This window comes from Callospermophilus lateralis, unplaced genomic scaffold (genome assembly GCF_048772815.1).
Source record: "Callospermophilus lateralis isolate mCalLat2 unplaced genomic scaffold, mCalLat2.hap1 Scaffold_153, whole genome shotgun sequence".
Classification (NCBI taxonomy): Eukaryota; Metazoa; Chordata; class Mammalia; order Rodentia; family Sciuridae; genus Callospermophilus; species Callospermophilus lateralis.
Window position 1 is genome coordinate 2,844,214 of NW_027512646.1, and position 16,966 is coordinate 2,861,179.

General features: G+C 37.4%; 1 non-coding gene across 1 annotated transcript; it reads left to right on the plus strand.

Annotated features, from left to right (window-relative positions):
* Positions 1-764: 764 nt before the first annotated feature.
* Positions 765-871, plus strand: LOC143386385 (U6 spliceosomal RNA). Its single transcript, XR_013089583.1, has one exon. It is a non-coding gene; the product is annotated as a U6 spliceosomal RNA (small nuclear RNA).
* Positions 872-16,966: the final 16,095 nt, after the last annotated feature.

A 16,966-nucleotide genomic window follows, 5' to 3' on the forward strand; every position in this document is an offset into this window, starting at 1 on the left:
CCAAATGGCCTCTTCTTTTGTGTACATGCAGATGCAGCAAACTCTGGTCTCTCTTCCTCTTCTTATAAAGACATTTATCCCATCATGGGGGCTCCACAGTTCTGGTCTCATCTTACCCTAATTAATCTCCAAATGCCCTGTCTCCAAGTACCATAAAATTAGGGGTTTAAGGCTTCAACATCAATTTGGGAGGACAGAATTCAGTCCATAGCAGTCTGTTTCATTAGAAGACATTTGTGCTGATTCATTAAAATACATGTTTATAAAAACAATAATGCAAATGCATTAAATAAAAGACTAATAAAATTAAGTACTTATTCTATCATTTATAAAATATTTAATTCTTCAATTAAATATACACACACACACACATTTAATACATACAAGTACTTCTGTAACCTAAATGTCCAGTGGGTAACTAGAAGCATGATGAACCTTAGAATTTTCTTTCAGGTATGTGACTTCATAGGACATTGATTATTCAACCCTAAAAGAATCAGAGGGCTGGGGATGTGGCTCAAGTGGTAGTGCGCTCACCTGGCATGCGTGTGGCCCGGGTTCGATTCTCAGCACCACGTACAAACAAAGATGTTGTGTCCACCAATAACTAAAAAAAATAAATATCAAAGAAATTCTCTCTCTCTCTCCTCTCTCACTCTTTCTTTAAAATAAAATAAAATAAAAGAAAAGAATCAGATTCCAAGAAAGATGAAAATGAAGCCAATATTTTTGCATAATATTCAAAAGCAAAAGTTAGCAATTAAGTGCTCACTTCAGCAGCACATATACTAAAATTGGAACAATACAGAGAAGGTTATCATGGCCCCTGCGCAAGGATGACATGCAAATTCGTGAAGCCTTCCATATTTTTGAGGCCAATTTGGAAAGCAGTATGGAGATTCCTGGGAAAGCTGGGAATGGATCCACCATTTGACCCAGCTATCGCCCTCCTCGGACTATTCCCTGAGGATCTTAAAAGAGCGTACTATTGGGATACTGCCACATCAATGATTAAAGCGGCACAATTCACAATAGCTAGACTGTGGAACCAACCTAGATGCCCTTCAATAGATGAATGGATAAAAAAAAATGTGGCATCTATACACAATGGAGTATTATGCAACACTAAAAAATGACAAAATCATAGAATTTGCAGGGAAATGGATGGCATTAGAGCAGATTATGCTAAGCGAAGCTAGCCAATCCTTAAAAAACAAATGCCAAATGTCTTCTTTGATATAAAGAGAGAAACTAAGAACAGAACAGGAAGGAAGAGCATGAGGAAAAGACTAACATTAAACAAAGACGAGAGGGGAGAGAGAAAGGGAGAGAGAAGGGAAAGCATATGGAAAAGGTAGGAGACCTTCAATGTTACACAAAAATATAAGAGGTTGTGAGGGGAAAGGAGGAGGGGAAAAAAGGGAGAGAATTAAACAACAGCAGAGGAGGTAGAGAGGGAAGATGGGAGGGGAGGGAAGGGGAGTGGGGATAGTAGGGGATAGGAATGGTAGCAGAACACAACAGTCACTAATATGCCATTATGTAAAAATGTGAGTGTGTAACCGATGTGATTCTGCAATTTGTATTTGAGGTAAAAATGGGAGTTCATAACCCAATCGAGTCAAATTTATGAAAGATGATATATCATGAGCTCTGTAATGTTTTGAACAATCAATAAAAAAAAGTTGGCGATTAATTTTGGACAATAAAGCAATAATGTATGATGACCTTTTAAATTAACATAGTTTCAAAGTCAGGTTGCTCTATTCAGTACCTGTTAAACTACTCTGTAGAATAAAATGTGCATTACTCTCTGTTCTTTTCAATGCCAAGTACAACTAAGGTAAATACTAATGTGTAGCATTAATTTCAGAGCAACCAACAGGCCAAAACCAAGGTGTATAATTCCAATATTGGGAACAAAGCCCAAACAGGTTGAGCTGTTTGGGCTTTGTTTCCAATATAGGAATTATATTGTCAGAGTTCCCATATACAGAGACCTTTTTTTTTCCCATGTTTCTGTATTTTGAGAATTAGCATCTTTCCTGGGTAGGCCAAATAACTTGATTTAAGGAAAAATATTTTTAAAATCTCAAAATAGGAAATATAGAAATTATTACAACCTTAAGCAAGCCATAGATAGTCCCACCACATTTGCTTATGCACCTGGGAATTTATGAAAACTAGAGGAAAAGAAAAGGTGCATTTGTTGTGACAGTAACATCCCACTTAGCTTTGTAGAAGGAGGGAGTTCTGCCATGGTTTCCCTACCCACACCTGACAGGCAAGGGCGTTTTGCAAAAGAAATCAGTGATGATGAAAATCCAAGTCACTCCATATCTACATGACTGAAAAAGGCAAAACTAGTTTCAGCTCTCTCTTATACCCAAATTTAAGTGAGGTTATAATTTTGTGAATTTTCAGAGGACAGGATGATGGTACTGCCACAACCACAGTTCTTGCAGTTTCTGAGATCCAAGATTGTAAACCAAGTCCAAACCAGATATCCTGCAGTTTCGCATTCCCAGAGCTTGTAAAGGTGAAAGTTGAGAAGGCTTTCCCCTGTGCCAAACAATAGGAAAAATGAATTGATTCTGTATTTCTTACAACACTAAAATATTTGCTTGTTCTTCTTAGTTTGTAAAGCAGCCTTCACATTAACACATTATCTTACTTATTAATTTGAATCTTGCCGCCACCCTGGAATATGGATACCTCTGTATGCCCCATGTATCTAAAGGTGTCTTAAATATAGTAGGCACTCCATAAATACTTTTTGAATAATTGTGTATGTAGATGAACATTCTTCTTCAAATTAGCCACAGAATGGATCAGCCATCACATTTCAAATGTAAAGAAGTAGCAGTGGTTTATTTGACAATTGACACACATATATATGTACACAAATAGCATGATGCCTTAAATGAAAAATAATTAATTGTGAACGTCTAGTGCATTCGGGTCCCTGGGTAAGGGTCACGAAATAAGCGGGACACAGGGGATGCAGAGCAAAGGCAGCAATTGCAACTGCATGCTGAGGTTTATTTGCAAGTTCCTTTTAAATTCTTCTTCTTCTAACAAAGCAAGCAATTCTTCAATAACACTTTGCCCACATTGCCCAGATAACATGCCTCAGCGGATACACAGAGCTAACTTCAGATCGTTCCTGTTTATTTTATAAGTACCCTCCTAAAGTTCTTTGTAGACATTATCTACTCCCAGATGGATGCATTTATCTCTTCAGAATGTACTGTTCCCAGGACAAGTATGCAGGAAGCTTCTTCCTCTTGGCCAAACCATGCAGAACTTATGACTTGCGATAAGGGGAAGAGAATGTTTCCTCCTCCTAACTGAGGTTTGCCTCAGCTGACCTAAATCACAGCCACAGCTCTTGCAAAGTGTCAGGCCTGAGGGAGCTAAACTCTGCACACTCGAACCCCAACAATTAATTACATTTTATTAAATAAAGCCAAGTGCGGTGGTACACGCCTGTAATCCCAGCAATTTGGGAGGCAGAGGCAAGAGAATCGCAAGTACAAAACTAGTTTCAGCAATTTAGCAAGGCCCTAAGCAATTCAGTGAGACCCTGTCTCTAAATAAAATAGAAAAAAAAGGCCTGGGGATGTAGCTTAGTGGTTAAGTGCCCCTGAGTTCAATCCCCAGTACAAAAAACATTATTAAATAATCATCTTTTATTCACTCAAGCACATTAATTCTACTTTTTGACTCTACAACAATGTGTTCTGAAATATATATATATATATATATATATATATATATATATATATACAGATATAGATATATTTAAAGTATATACTTTAAATATATCTATCTATATCTGTATATATATATATATATATATATATATATATATATATATATATATATACACTTTAAAACGTGAAATAAACATATACAGCTGTTTTGTTCGTTTGTTGGGGCTTTTGGGGGTGGGTGTTGGTGGTGATCTGGGGGATTAAATGAAGTGCCTCATGCATGCTAGGCAAGCACTCTACCACTAAGCTATACCCCCAGCCTCTGAAATATATTTTTGAAAACCAGATGAATATGGTGTCAAGTATTTAGCTCATTAGTTAGTCCTTGATTGGCAAGCTTGTAGTGAGGGAGATGGACAGTTCTGGAAGTCCATCAGTACAGCATGGTGTCTCACCCAGGTGTGCCATTTGATGCAGGGAGAGTTGAAGGACTTGGTGTTGGGGGATTCCCTGCCCTCTGACCTGCTCTATCACTCATAATTCTGGGAGCATGCAACTGAAAACTTGGCAACTGACAAGAACTTTAACGGGGAAAATGTAGATAAGAGATGATACACATTTAAGAAAAAAAAAGAAATCTTATGCCAAAATGTGGACAAAATAGTATTAAGACAGAGAGGTACCTGGATGAAAAGTAACAGCATCAGATAATATATGGCATCCACCTTAAGAAAAATAAATGAAAAGATCTTAGATATTTTGGAATTGAGAAATTGAGATCATCAACAGAACTTATTTTGTGTTATGATTTATTTTGCTCAATATTTCTCTCATTGCACTTCTTTAATTCTTCTTTTCCATTGTAATATTTATGGGGTTATTTCTTCCTCTGGAATTTTAGCTCTGATATGTTACCATGCATTATTCATTATATTCACAGGAACAGTAACATTGAGGAAGATCAGAAAAAAAGTTTCTGGAAGAACTAAATAAACAAACCCATTTTACTTTTTCTTTCCTACTTTTTCTCATATGAAGTCCTTTATCTTTTTTTCTTTCTTTTTTTTTCCTTTTCACTTGTTAGGATAGAAATTAAAACACCTGTCTTCCACCATGGATCTGATATTTACTAACTCTGTGGGTTGCTGTTTACCCTATCAGAAAATGGGAATAATAACACTTGCTCTTTCCTAACTCACTGTTAAAGTTTAGATACTAAGTGCCCTCCAAACCCCCAAGTACTAAAGGTTTGATTTACCAGCCCATGGTGCTGTTGGGAGGTGGTGGAACCCTTAGGAAGTGGGACCTGATAGAAGGCAGTTAAATCACTAGGGACATGACTTTGAAGGGAATATTGAGACCCTGACCCCCTTTCTCTGTTTCCTAGCTGCTGTAACGTAAGCAGTTTCTTCTACCACATGCTCTCCACAGTGATATCTACCTTGCCACCAGCCCAAAAACAACAGAGCTAACCAACCATGGATTAAAACTTCTAAAACCATGAGCCAAAATAAATATTTCTTCCTTTAATGCTGCTTATCACGTATTTTGTCATAGCAACAGAAAACTGATCAACACACTCACTGAAAGAAATACTATATATATTCTAGTGAAATCATTTTCCAAAAATCATGCTGAGATCTTCATGAAAAGGAAATTATATAAATTAAAGGTAATGCTTTGATCATTTCTATGTACCAACAACCACAGACTGGTCTGCAAAGAAAAAAAAATTAGAAAATCTGCAAGTGAATAAATAGATGAGGAAGGAATTAGTGAAGAAGGCTGAGGATGTCATCAAAGGAGCAATTCATGCACCACTAACTTATCTGCCTTGCCCAGTTAAAAATACAGCATCATTCAGGGGCTGAGGCTGTAGCTCAGTGACAGAGCACTTGCCTAGCACATGTGAGGTGCTGGGTTCAATCCTTAGCATGACATAAAAATAAACTAATAAAGGCATTCTGTTCATATACAAGTAAAAAATTTAAAATATACAGCATAATTCAAAAGGTTCTCTAGGAAATTAAGCAAAACCAAACCAAAATTGGATAACTGACCACACAATATACCTGTTCCCAAAGGTATAAAAACCCAGAGGTGCTTAACCACTGAGAAACACCCACCCTTTTTATTTTTTATTTCAATACAGGTCTCACTAAGTTACTGAGGCTGGCTTTGAATTTGTGATCCTCCTGCCTCAGCCTTCCATGTCACTGGGATTAGAGGCACAACTCACTGTGCCTGGCAAGTTATAGCATTTTAAGAGACAAAATTATTTATAGAAGCAACATTCTACAGATTTTCTTTAAGAGTGCAATCAGGGCTGGGGTTGTGGCTCAGTGGTAGATCACTTGCCTAGCATGTGTGAGGCACTGAGTGCAACTCTCAGCACCGCATATAAATAAATAAACCAACAAATAAATAAAATAAAAGTCCATCAACAACTAAAAAAACTTTTTAAAATGCAATCAAAAATGGCACTCTCATCACCACACCACTACCTACCCAGTTCCCTCATTCTGTTCTATACTTGAATGTACTTGATCTAAAGATAATTTTAACAGTTCTCTGGAGGCTTTCTCTAATGGACTGGAGAGAGGCATTCCTAGCTAGAGGTTGCTAAATTATAATTCCACTGCAATTTACTTCAACGGTAAATTGTTCTAATCAGTAACTGGCAAATTCACATCATGAAAAAGAGAAACTGTGATGATAGGAGAAAACAAAGGCACACTCGACTTCAACAAGTCTTAGCTACTGCCAGAATTCCTCCACATTTGCAATAAAAAATAAAAAGCAGAAGAAAGGTAACTGCTTTCCTATAAAAATGAACCTGCTCATTTGAGAAACAAAACAAAGCTTTATGTGGGTTTATGAGTTTTTGCTTCACACAGGTATGAAAGCTGTGAAATGTTTGCATATGCTGCAGCAGAAACACAATCACATGGAAACATCCAAAGGTGACCTACCTTTCTCTATCAAACTAATAGACTTACACTGTTCTTCATCTGAGCTCTTTCACATTGAACTACATTGTTGACATCACTTCTTGTATGTATCAAGGGCACCTTAAACTCAAAGTTGACATTCCCAAAACCAAAATCATTATTTCTTTCACTCCTCGAAATGTGGTCCTCCATCATTACCCTAAGTTTATGTATGAAGACCTGAATGCTGTGAATATATTTTGTATACAACCAGAGATATAAAAAACTGTGCTCTATATGTGTAATATGAACTATGCATCCTGCTGTCCTATATAACAAATTAGAATAATAAATAAATTTTTTTTAAATTTGGTCCTCCTCCAGAAATCTCTGGGTGAATTATACACCATCCATTTGGTTCTACAAGTCAGATACCTATCATGTTTAGCCTCACCTTCTCATTCTACCATATTCAATATTACAAAGTTCTATTCATTTCACCTCCTCCGTATCTCTCAAATCACCTACTCCCCTCTAGATCCACTCCTACTCACACCCTAACCTACTGTCTCTCACATGTCCATAAGTTGAGCTCCAAACACAACTAAATATACACACTATGTCCCCTTCCAACTGTTCTCTACACTTCAAAGTTGTCATTTCTGAACACAAAATCAATCATATCACACATATATCCTGTTTAAAACCCTGATTTGCCTTTGCTTACAGATCAGGACAAAATCCTTAGGATAGTCTATAATGCTCTTCATGATCTAGTCCCTACCTACCTCTCCAGTCTCAATCCATACCATACTCTTCTTTCTAGGAAGAGTATTGTCCCCATCAGGGCACAATCTCTAAAAGTGACAATTTCCCAACAATTTTATTTTAGGATAATTTGTTGACAAGATAGTCTTATGACTGATGAAATTATGTTGGAGAAAATAATGAAAACAAGATGAACAGAGAGTATGTACTTGCTCCAACCTTGACACAGCAACCCCTACATGAACTATGCCCACTCACGTACACACAAACACAGTTGTTAGTTATATCTCTGCCTTCACTGTCTGCTCCAGCAATGCTCCCTTTCTCCATAGGAGCTTGGGGTGCAGCCAGGATTCAAACCCCATTTGTTCAACTCCTGAGGCAGCACATTTTCTAACATTTCACCTTGTCTCACAAGAAGTGTTTCTTTATGTGAATAAGGACACTATAATGGCAAATCTTAAATATATTTAAGTCTCAAAATTTTAGAAAATTCTGGAAAATGTACTCTACTTTCTATTCCCTTTTATATGAAAGATTTCAAACACACACACAAATAAAATAGATAATGGACACCACCACCCCATACATGTCATCCACACTCAATTACCAAAATTTTGGTTTGGATTTTTATATCTCTTCCTTTTTTGTTTTTGGATTTTTCTTTCCTGAGGCATTTCTGAATCAAATATAAAACCACATTTAATTTTACCACTACATGCTTCAATAAGCATGTCTGAAAAATTTGGACACTCTTATCATATTTAACAAAATTAATAATAATTATTTGATATCATCTAATACTAATCCAAAATCAGATTTCCTCAATTGTTTTAAAATCTCTTTTTACAGGTGGTGTGTTTGAATCACAATTCAATCAATAAGTACACATTGTATTTAGTTGTTATATTTTTTAGATCCCTTTCTCTTTTTTCCCTACAGCATTGACTTGCAGAAACCAGGTCAACTGTCCTATAGAATGTCTCATATTCTGGATTTTTCTGATTGCTTACATGAAACATTTTCTAATTTATCCCTCTCTCCTGCTATTTCTTGTAAAATGGAAATTCATTCTGAATCCTTCATCAGATTGAGATCCAGCTATCTGGGCAAGAACATTTATAGATGGTGCTATGTCCTTTAAGTTGCATCTTATCAAGAAACTCACAGGGTTCATTGCCCCATTTGTAATCATGCTTAATATCCCTTTATTTTTATCATAGTTTGTGAATATTCATAAATGACAGCCAAATACCTATCATAAACCAGGTATACTTATGTTCTCAGCATAAAGAAGTAAAGAGTAACATCCTACCTTTGCAATTTTTTGCAAATTATCATTTTAATGATTGCTCTACAAACTATTTTTAATGTTAATATTCATTGTTTAATAAAATTTATATTTAAATATATAAAATTTATATTTAAATAAATATAAAAACTTTTATATTTACATGTATATGTAAGCATAATTATTTTTCATCTGTTCCTCATATTTATTCAATATTGACTGATTTGGGGTATCTGCCTAGACCATTACTCAAATCCCCTTCAGTGAGAACATAATTTCTCCTATCTGTATTCAAATTCCTTGACTGCTGGGAAGGTGGATCAGTGATAAAGTACTACTTGCCAAGCATGTGTGAGGCCCTGGCTTTAACCTCAAGCACCACAAAAAATATATATAAAATTTTAAAAATAAATAAAATCCTTTGGCCATAGCTGCTCAACTGGATATGAACACTCAACCAAAGAGAGCTAAACATGATCCCTGCATCTGAAAACTCTAAACATAAAGACACTGAAGCAGGTGGAATGACCTAGGTTCTGACAGATTTCCAACTTCTGGTTCTTTCCATTCCTGAGGCCTATTTAATGTTCCATTTCTACTTGGATTTTATAATCTATCCCTGTTTCTTTCTTTCCCTACTTTGTTATTTTCTGTTACTGGAAACCAAAAGAAGTTTGATGAAAACATTGACTATAATCTAGTGTATAAAAAGAGATATTATTAGGGCTGGGATTGTGGCTTAGTGGTAGAGTGCTCGCCTAGCACAGGCAGGACCCGGGTTCGATCCTCAGCACCACATAAAAATAAAGGCATTGTGTTGTGTCCATCTACACCTAAAAAATAAAATATTAAAAAAGAGATATTATATTATTGTCAAATAAAATGAACGGACTTTCTTAATTCCTTTGGACATGAACCTTTTGGCCAGCCCTGGGTGTAAATGAAATAAGTTACAATAGTTAATTGATGCTTATACACTCAAGACCATGCCTTCCAAAATGCTGTACCCTGGCTTGCCAAGATATCTCCCTACCTCCCAAACCATGAATCCCCATTCCTGCAGTTGTATTTTTTGTTTTGTTTGTTTGTTTGTTTGTTGACCCCAGGGACACTTTATCACTGAGCTATCTCCCCAGTTCTTTTTTATTTCTTATTTTGAGACAGGGTCTCACTAAATTACTAAGATTGGCTTCAAGTTTGTGATGTTCCTGCCTCAGACTCCCAAATCACTGGGATTACAGACATGTGGAACCATGCCCATCTTCCTGAAGTCATTTTTTAAGGTTTTTTGGGTTTTTTTAGTTACACATAATGTTACGATTCATTTTGACATAATTATAAAAACATGAAATATTATTTGCTCTAATTCAGTCTCCAGTACTTCCCCATTCCCTCCCCTCTTCCCTCCACCTGTTCCCTTTGCTCTACTCTATTGATCTGTTTCCTTTTTTAAAAAAAAGTTAGCGTCCAATGGATATACATATACCTAGGAAGGTTAAAGTTAGGTCAGATTCTTTCCACTGTTTTGAAGTCTTTTTTTTTTTTGATGGGAAAATAAAGTTGGAAGCATTATCTTTAGATACCAACTATATGTTATCATACAGGAGAAAGGGATCCCAGAATTAGATCTTCGCTTTTCCCTTTCATTTGACATATCAGAAAAATTTGTCATCTTAGCAAAGTGCCATCAGTTTCCTTAAAGATAAGAGAAGGGGCTATGCCAGTAATTATTCCTGAGACGTCAGAGAGCAAAAGGAGGAAGGGGTGTTTTATTATGAAAGAATAAGGTATAAAATTGTCCATATACAATTCAAATTCACCCTTCTTGTTTACTCTCAGGCAAAACAAAAGCTCATTTTTATAGAATTAAAGAAAGAGCATTCAAGAACTTGAACATGAAAACTATCCACTTTTTTCCCCTCTCTGTTTAGTTACACTGCTTTTTTCTCAAGAGGCCGATTTTGTTACCAGATATCATCAGAGCACTAGGTTCTCCCACGCTATTGGGAGATTTGAGACATGAAAAAAAGAGAAGGCAGAAAGAGAGTAAGAAAGTGAAATGGGGTGGGGGGAGACATAAGGGGGCAAGAAAAAGGAAAAATAGGTCTTTTCAAAAGATATTTATATTGAAGGGATCAGGCAGATAATACCTGAACCTACCAATCAATCTTATCATCATTAAAAGAGAGTCCTCCCAATATTTTGTGCCTTGCAATGTGATACAACTAGGAAACACATGGTACCACCTAAATATACTAATATTTCCAGCCATACTGTTACTTTAGAGAAAACTAGGAGTATTAAAACAAATCATTGTATAGCCACTTTACAAGGAAACAATCAGTCAAATCTGGGATGTGGGACATTATGTGGGATAAAGGATCAAATGTTTTCAGGAGGGCAGAAGACTTATTAAAGAGTGATCTCAGGGAATATACCCAGAAGGGAGTGGGACAAACATGATTGGGCAAAGAGAGAAGTTAAACTGCACCATAGTTGAAACAAAGAACTTTGTCAATCCCCAAGGAAATTGTGGCTTTTCAGAGATAACCTGCATGAAGACCAGAAGGCTATGCCTTTGAACACTGACAATGGCCTTGCTCATACATGGTAGGTGAGAAAGAGGGGCCAGTGCACCATAGTGTAGGGCACATTTTGGCTCCCTTCTCATGCTGCTTACTTGGGCTCTCTCACCCATTCATGAGCAATTCCAAAAGCACTGCTCCCAAGTTATATTACACTACTGGGCCCACCCGATCTCATGACTTGGTGGTCTGACAAAATCCAGTTTTTAGATACTCCAACACTACCAGGGCCCAGTAACTTAAGAGGAGTTTTTTTTGTGAATGATATATAGTTCTCTGCTACAAAGGTTATGTTCTTAAGTCAGAACCCTAGGAATCTATGTTGTGAGTTTTCTATTGAAGTTTGCCATACATTCCTCATGATATCCTTTGCCACTATTTTGTATCATAGTCTGCAGGTCATATGGCCAAATTTGTACAACTGCTTTCATTATAGTCTAGACTTGCTACAGATCCCTTGCCTTCTCAGGGCCCAATTTAAATCTGGCAACCCGGGCTGGGGATGTGGCTCAAGCAGGTAGCGCGCTCGTCTGGCATGCATGCTGCCCGGGTTCAATCCTAAAGCAACACAATCAAACAAAGATGTTGTGTCTGCCGAGAACTAAAACATAAATATTTAAAAATAAATAAGTAAATAAATCTGGCAACCCTCCATGTCACTCAGCAAATGGATCAAAATAGTGTAGAATACACTGTTCCCAAGCACCCAAAGTGAGCTTCTTTCTTAGTTATAGGAGGGGCAAGTTGCTATCATTTGTCCCTTAGGTTGGAAGGAATGTCTTAGCATATCCACTTCAAGTACTGGGATCTTTAAAATTTCACTGATGTGGTGGATCCTTGGATATTTGTAAGAATTATCTCCCCTCTCTGGAGCACAGATGTCTTAACAAGGTCTCTAAGGAGTTGCCACTTATTGTTCCTTTGGTATAATTAACATGTTATTGATAAAATGTGCTAATATAACATTTTGAAGAATTCCCAGTTGATCTAGGCCATCCAGACTGTATTATGCATTGTGTTGGAGGTTCAAACAAGGAGAGCAACTTTTTCAAACAGGGAGAAAGTTAACAGAGAGAAGTTGACCATTTCTGCTGTCCAAAGAGTTCAGGAGAAACTGATGTCTCATAGTCCTCCACTGCATTGGTCCAGATGTCTCCAACCCTAGTCTCTAGATCACAGTTCTTCCCAGCCAGAGCCTGACTGAAACATCACAAACTTACCAGAGTTGAAAATTCGATCCTCTCTAGAGCTGTTACTCTTATATTCAAGTCCTTGATCTGATCATTCACTCCTTCTGCTCTCTGGCTGAAGGAGATGAGAAACCCTTTATATGCTACCAAGTAAGCTCTCTGATAATTAAACACCTTCAGACTTTCATGGTCTTTTTCTAATACATCAATAGTGCCCAGCAGAAGCCTTCCAAGTACCCATAGTTTTTATGTTTCCCACTAGCCCCAAGCTTATCAATCACCTGTGAAACATATCTCCATTGCTCTCCCTTCCACAGTATCCCCAGTTTACTCCCAGTGAAAGTTTTAAAAATTGCACCTCTACACCATACTGGGGCTACCGGTATTCCACCCACTACCAGTGATGACGTTTGTACTGCCAGCTGGCAGGAAGGTCATCCAGCTCCAAAATCCCATTTTAGATTCTGCTTGCTTGAATGACCCCTGTCATCAACCAAGGTCAGTTTTCCTAGGAAATAAACTTTATCTCAGAAATTTTGTTCAGTTATTTTACTGGAGAGGAGCTTCAGGACTCTACGTAAAGGGAACATTGGAAACAGGATTGGGAATGGGAGGATACTGAACTGATGCAGTCACAACTAGGTCTCAGGCAATACCACAGGGAGCTCTGGAGCTGGAACGGTCCTTCAGAGTTGTCCCAGACTGAGCAAGAGAACATTTTTACCCTCCAAACCACCTGTCATCAGACACATGCTCTGGCTCATCAGCAGCCCACGCTCCTACAGAAAAGAGGGCTCTGATCATGGAGAAGGAATCTGGGCAGCATACCACAGATCTAATACACCAAATTTCTAGTAAAATCAATGGCTGGGGGGAAAAGTTAGAGGGGAATTATTATAAGAGCTTGAAGAGGCCAAATGACCAAAAGTAGTGTGAGCATTTTAACTTTGATCCCAGTTCACACAAACCAGCTATAAAAAGGCATCTTTAAGGTTACTGGAGAAATTTTTATGCAGACTTAGCAAATTAGATGACGTGACAAAATTGTTATGAATTGTGTTTCATGTGATAATGTGGTTATGTAAAAAGACTTTTTGTCCACTTGAAATGCATACTGAAATAAAGGCAGAATTTGCATGACATTATATCAGGAAAATACTGGAGGAGAAGAACAGATATAACAAGATTGTTGATCATTGTTGAAGCTGAGTGATGGGTGATCAATATCAATACTGCCATAATCTCTACATTTGCTTATAATTTCTACAGTAAAAATATTTAAGGACATGTGATAGGTAATTGTGGTGTGCCACTAACCATTGCTCATAAATACCACAATATCCACTGTTGCCTAGGATCCCTTTCATGTTTTCTACAAATATAGAAATGAGGCCCCAATTTAAAATAGTAGATATGAGTTGTAGGGAGCTTCTCTTTAGAACACAACTGCAACCATCAAAAGCTATTAATGACAGAGAAGTTTTGTGTTCATTAAATTATACTTAGAACCTAGCACACTCAGTAGTGTGCTGGATCTATGAATCCAGTGTAGATAGTGAATAAGTGTTTGTGAAAATTAAAATACAAGAACTGCTCCATGGGTTCTGCTTCCTGTCACCATCCACCACGGCCTTAGTTTATGTCTATCCTTTAGATTCTCTGAATTCCATTAGAATCTGTGCCTAATGGATAGAGTCATTAGCTCTTGCTATCTTCTTTTTGGCTTTATATGAACACTAGTGTTTCATATATAACTATTATTGCTAAATAATAACCTCCTTCTCTAAAAAAACACAATCCCCCTTCAAAGTGGGTGTTCCACACAAATGAAATGTTAAAGAAGAGCAGTAATAGGTAAAACATGTTTCAGAGAAAGCAAGACAGCAGGAAGTTGGGGAGGGGAAATCTGAGCTCCACTGCAACTGGGTAGAAAAACAGGGAGGAGGGAAAGAGTAAAATCAGGGCAGATTCAAAAACCCTGAGGACCCGTGGGAAAAAACGTGTCAGACTTCTGGCCAAGAACTGAAATGTACATCTGCAAAATATGTATAGCCAAGCAACTAACCAGTTCAACCTCCCAATATCTTTCTCTAGGCCCCTTAAGAGCTGTCCTCCCACACCTTCCAGCCCCCACCCCTTTTCCCAGCAAAGTACAAAATCAGCAGTCAGTGTTGACATCAATGCACAAAGGGCTTAGAGCCCCAGGTAAAACAAAAGATGCCTGCAAAAAAGGCAAATGAGAAAGGAACTCAAGGAAAGTTTACAATGGAAAAATAAACACAGACAAAAACAAACATCCACAGAGAGGAGAAAGAGGGGAAACCAAAGAGACAAGTTCAGCCAGAAAAAATAAGAACAAAAATATTGAGAAAAGCCAAGAACACAGGAAAAAAAGCAGCGGGGTGGGGTGGGGTGGGGGTGGAATGGGCTAAAATAAAATAACAGGCACAATCCTCCACAGAAAAGTAGAAAAACTCAGGGACAGAATTAGCATTTGGGGCACAGGACTAAAAGATTTTTTACATAACATTTTGCCTCACGTATTCTTCACACTCTCCATTTTGCAGAGATGAAAACGGAGGCTTAAGGAGTTATTTTCAAAGGTCACACAGATTAAGAATGGTGGAGATGAATTTAAACACAGTTCTGCAGACTTCAAAACTCATTCTGTCTTGCAAACTATTATAGGGTTTGAGAAATAGAACTTCTAAATTTGGTTGGTTATATTCATTAATACTAATAACCATATGCTAAACTATTTCCTAAACTTGGATAATTTTGGGTATGTGTGTGGTGCTGAGGATCAAACCCAGGGCTTTGTGCATGGTAAGCACTCTATCACTGAGCTACACACCCAATCCTTGGACAATTTCTTAAAATGAATCCTGAATGTTTTCATTCTTTCAAGAACATAATCCTTCCTACCCCATTCTGAAATCTCTCTCACATGAATAAACCATCTAACAGATCCAAGCAGCTAAGGTAAGAGATAACACTGCCCACTTGCTCAGTTCATTCTAAAGCTACCCAACAAATACTCTTCCAGGGTCAGTCTGAGAAGGGCTAGTTACAGGGATAAGTGGGAAAAGTCTGAGGAAGCATGTGACTGAAACTGTCTCCAATATGAAAACATTTGAACTGATAACAAAATGTAGCTACAATGCATGTGTGGATCTGGTGTGTGTTAGAGGGCCTGAATAATATATACCTCATATCCCCATCAGATCACAAGCTGCTAGAAAGAAGATTTTACATACTGTCTTGTTCAAAGCAGGTTCTGTGATACCTTATACTTCAAAGCTACTCAAAACTTATTCAGATAACTGAATGAATACTGGATCTTAGAGCCTTGTGAATTTAGGTTGTATCAAGATATCTTTTCTTGTGCTGGGGATGTAGCTCAATGGTACAGCACTTGCCTAGCATGCCCAAAGCCCTGGTTTGATCCCCAGCACTAAAAAAAAAATAAATAAATACATAATCAGGATGACATACATAAGTATCAGAACTAAAGTAGCTCCTTGTTTAACATGAAGGAGAGAAGTGCTGAGTTCTCAGGGGATATCAGAAAGAAGGGCTAACCTGACAGCAATTACAGAGTATTGGTTTTTCTTTATCTCTTAGGTTTCTTTGCAACTAACTTTTCAGTTTTCTCATCCATCAGGGTTCTTATTCCACATTAAGTCATAACAGACACATAAAGAGGATATAGAGTTTGTGCAGAGAAAATGGCTACCAAGTCTGGTCTTCCAGTGGGAATTCTTGAGCCTGCAGAAGTTTGAATCACTTCACAAAGAACTCCTTCTCCAACATGACTTTACAGACCCCTTGGATTTACTGGTTGGGCTCTGAATACAGTGTTGATTTTCCTGGTTCATAAAGCCAAGCAGAGTTCCTGCTGCCAGACAGGTATATTTGTTTTTGAATGATAAGGACACTCACTTGCTCTTGATTTAGGCTAATAATAAACACTTCAGACATCATTCTAAGTCTGAACGAGGAAATAATTAAAAAAAAAAAAAAAAACCTCCAGCAACAAAGTCTGTTAATAGAATCCTATTTCTTCCAGAACATACAGCCATATACTAGAGCTGGGTGCTTGCTGGCTGACCCTTCTGTCAAGCAAACCTTCTAAATTTTATCTTTGAAAGCCCTCCCCCACCAACAGAGTCCTGACTGAAAGAAATAGATACTTCAAGAGTCAGAAGAAATCAAATAATAAAAAATGGTATATTGGCCCCAAAGAGATATCATAGCAATGTGAAGAGGGATCCAGGAGACCAAAAGAGGAAGGGACTGGACACCAATGTGATAGTCCTTCCTTCCCTCATGTTGACAGAGTTTGAGCCTCTAACATCAGTTTTCTTCTTTCTAGCAGCTTCTTCTCAACCAATCTCGCTATTGTTTATGTGCTGATGTTTTTTTTTAATTTATATATGACAGCAGAATGCATTACAATTCTTATTACATATATAGAACACAATTT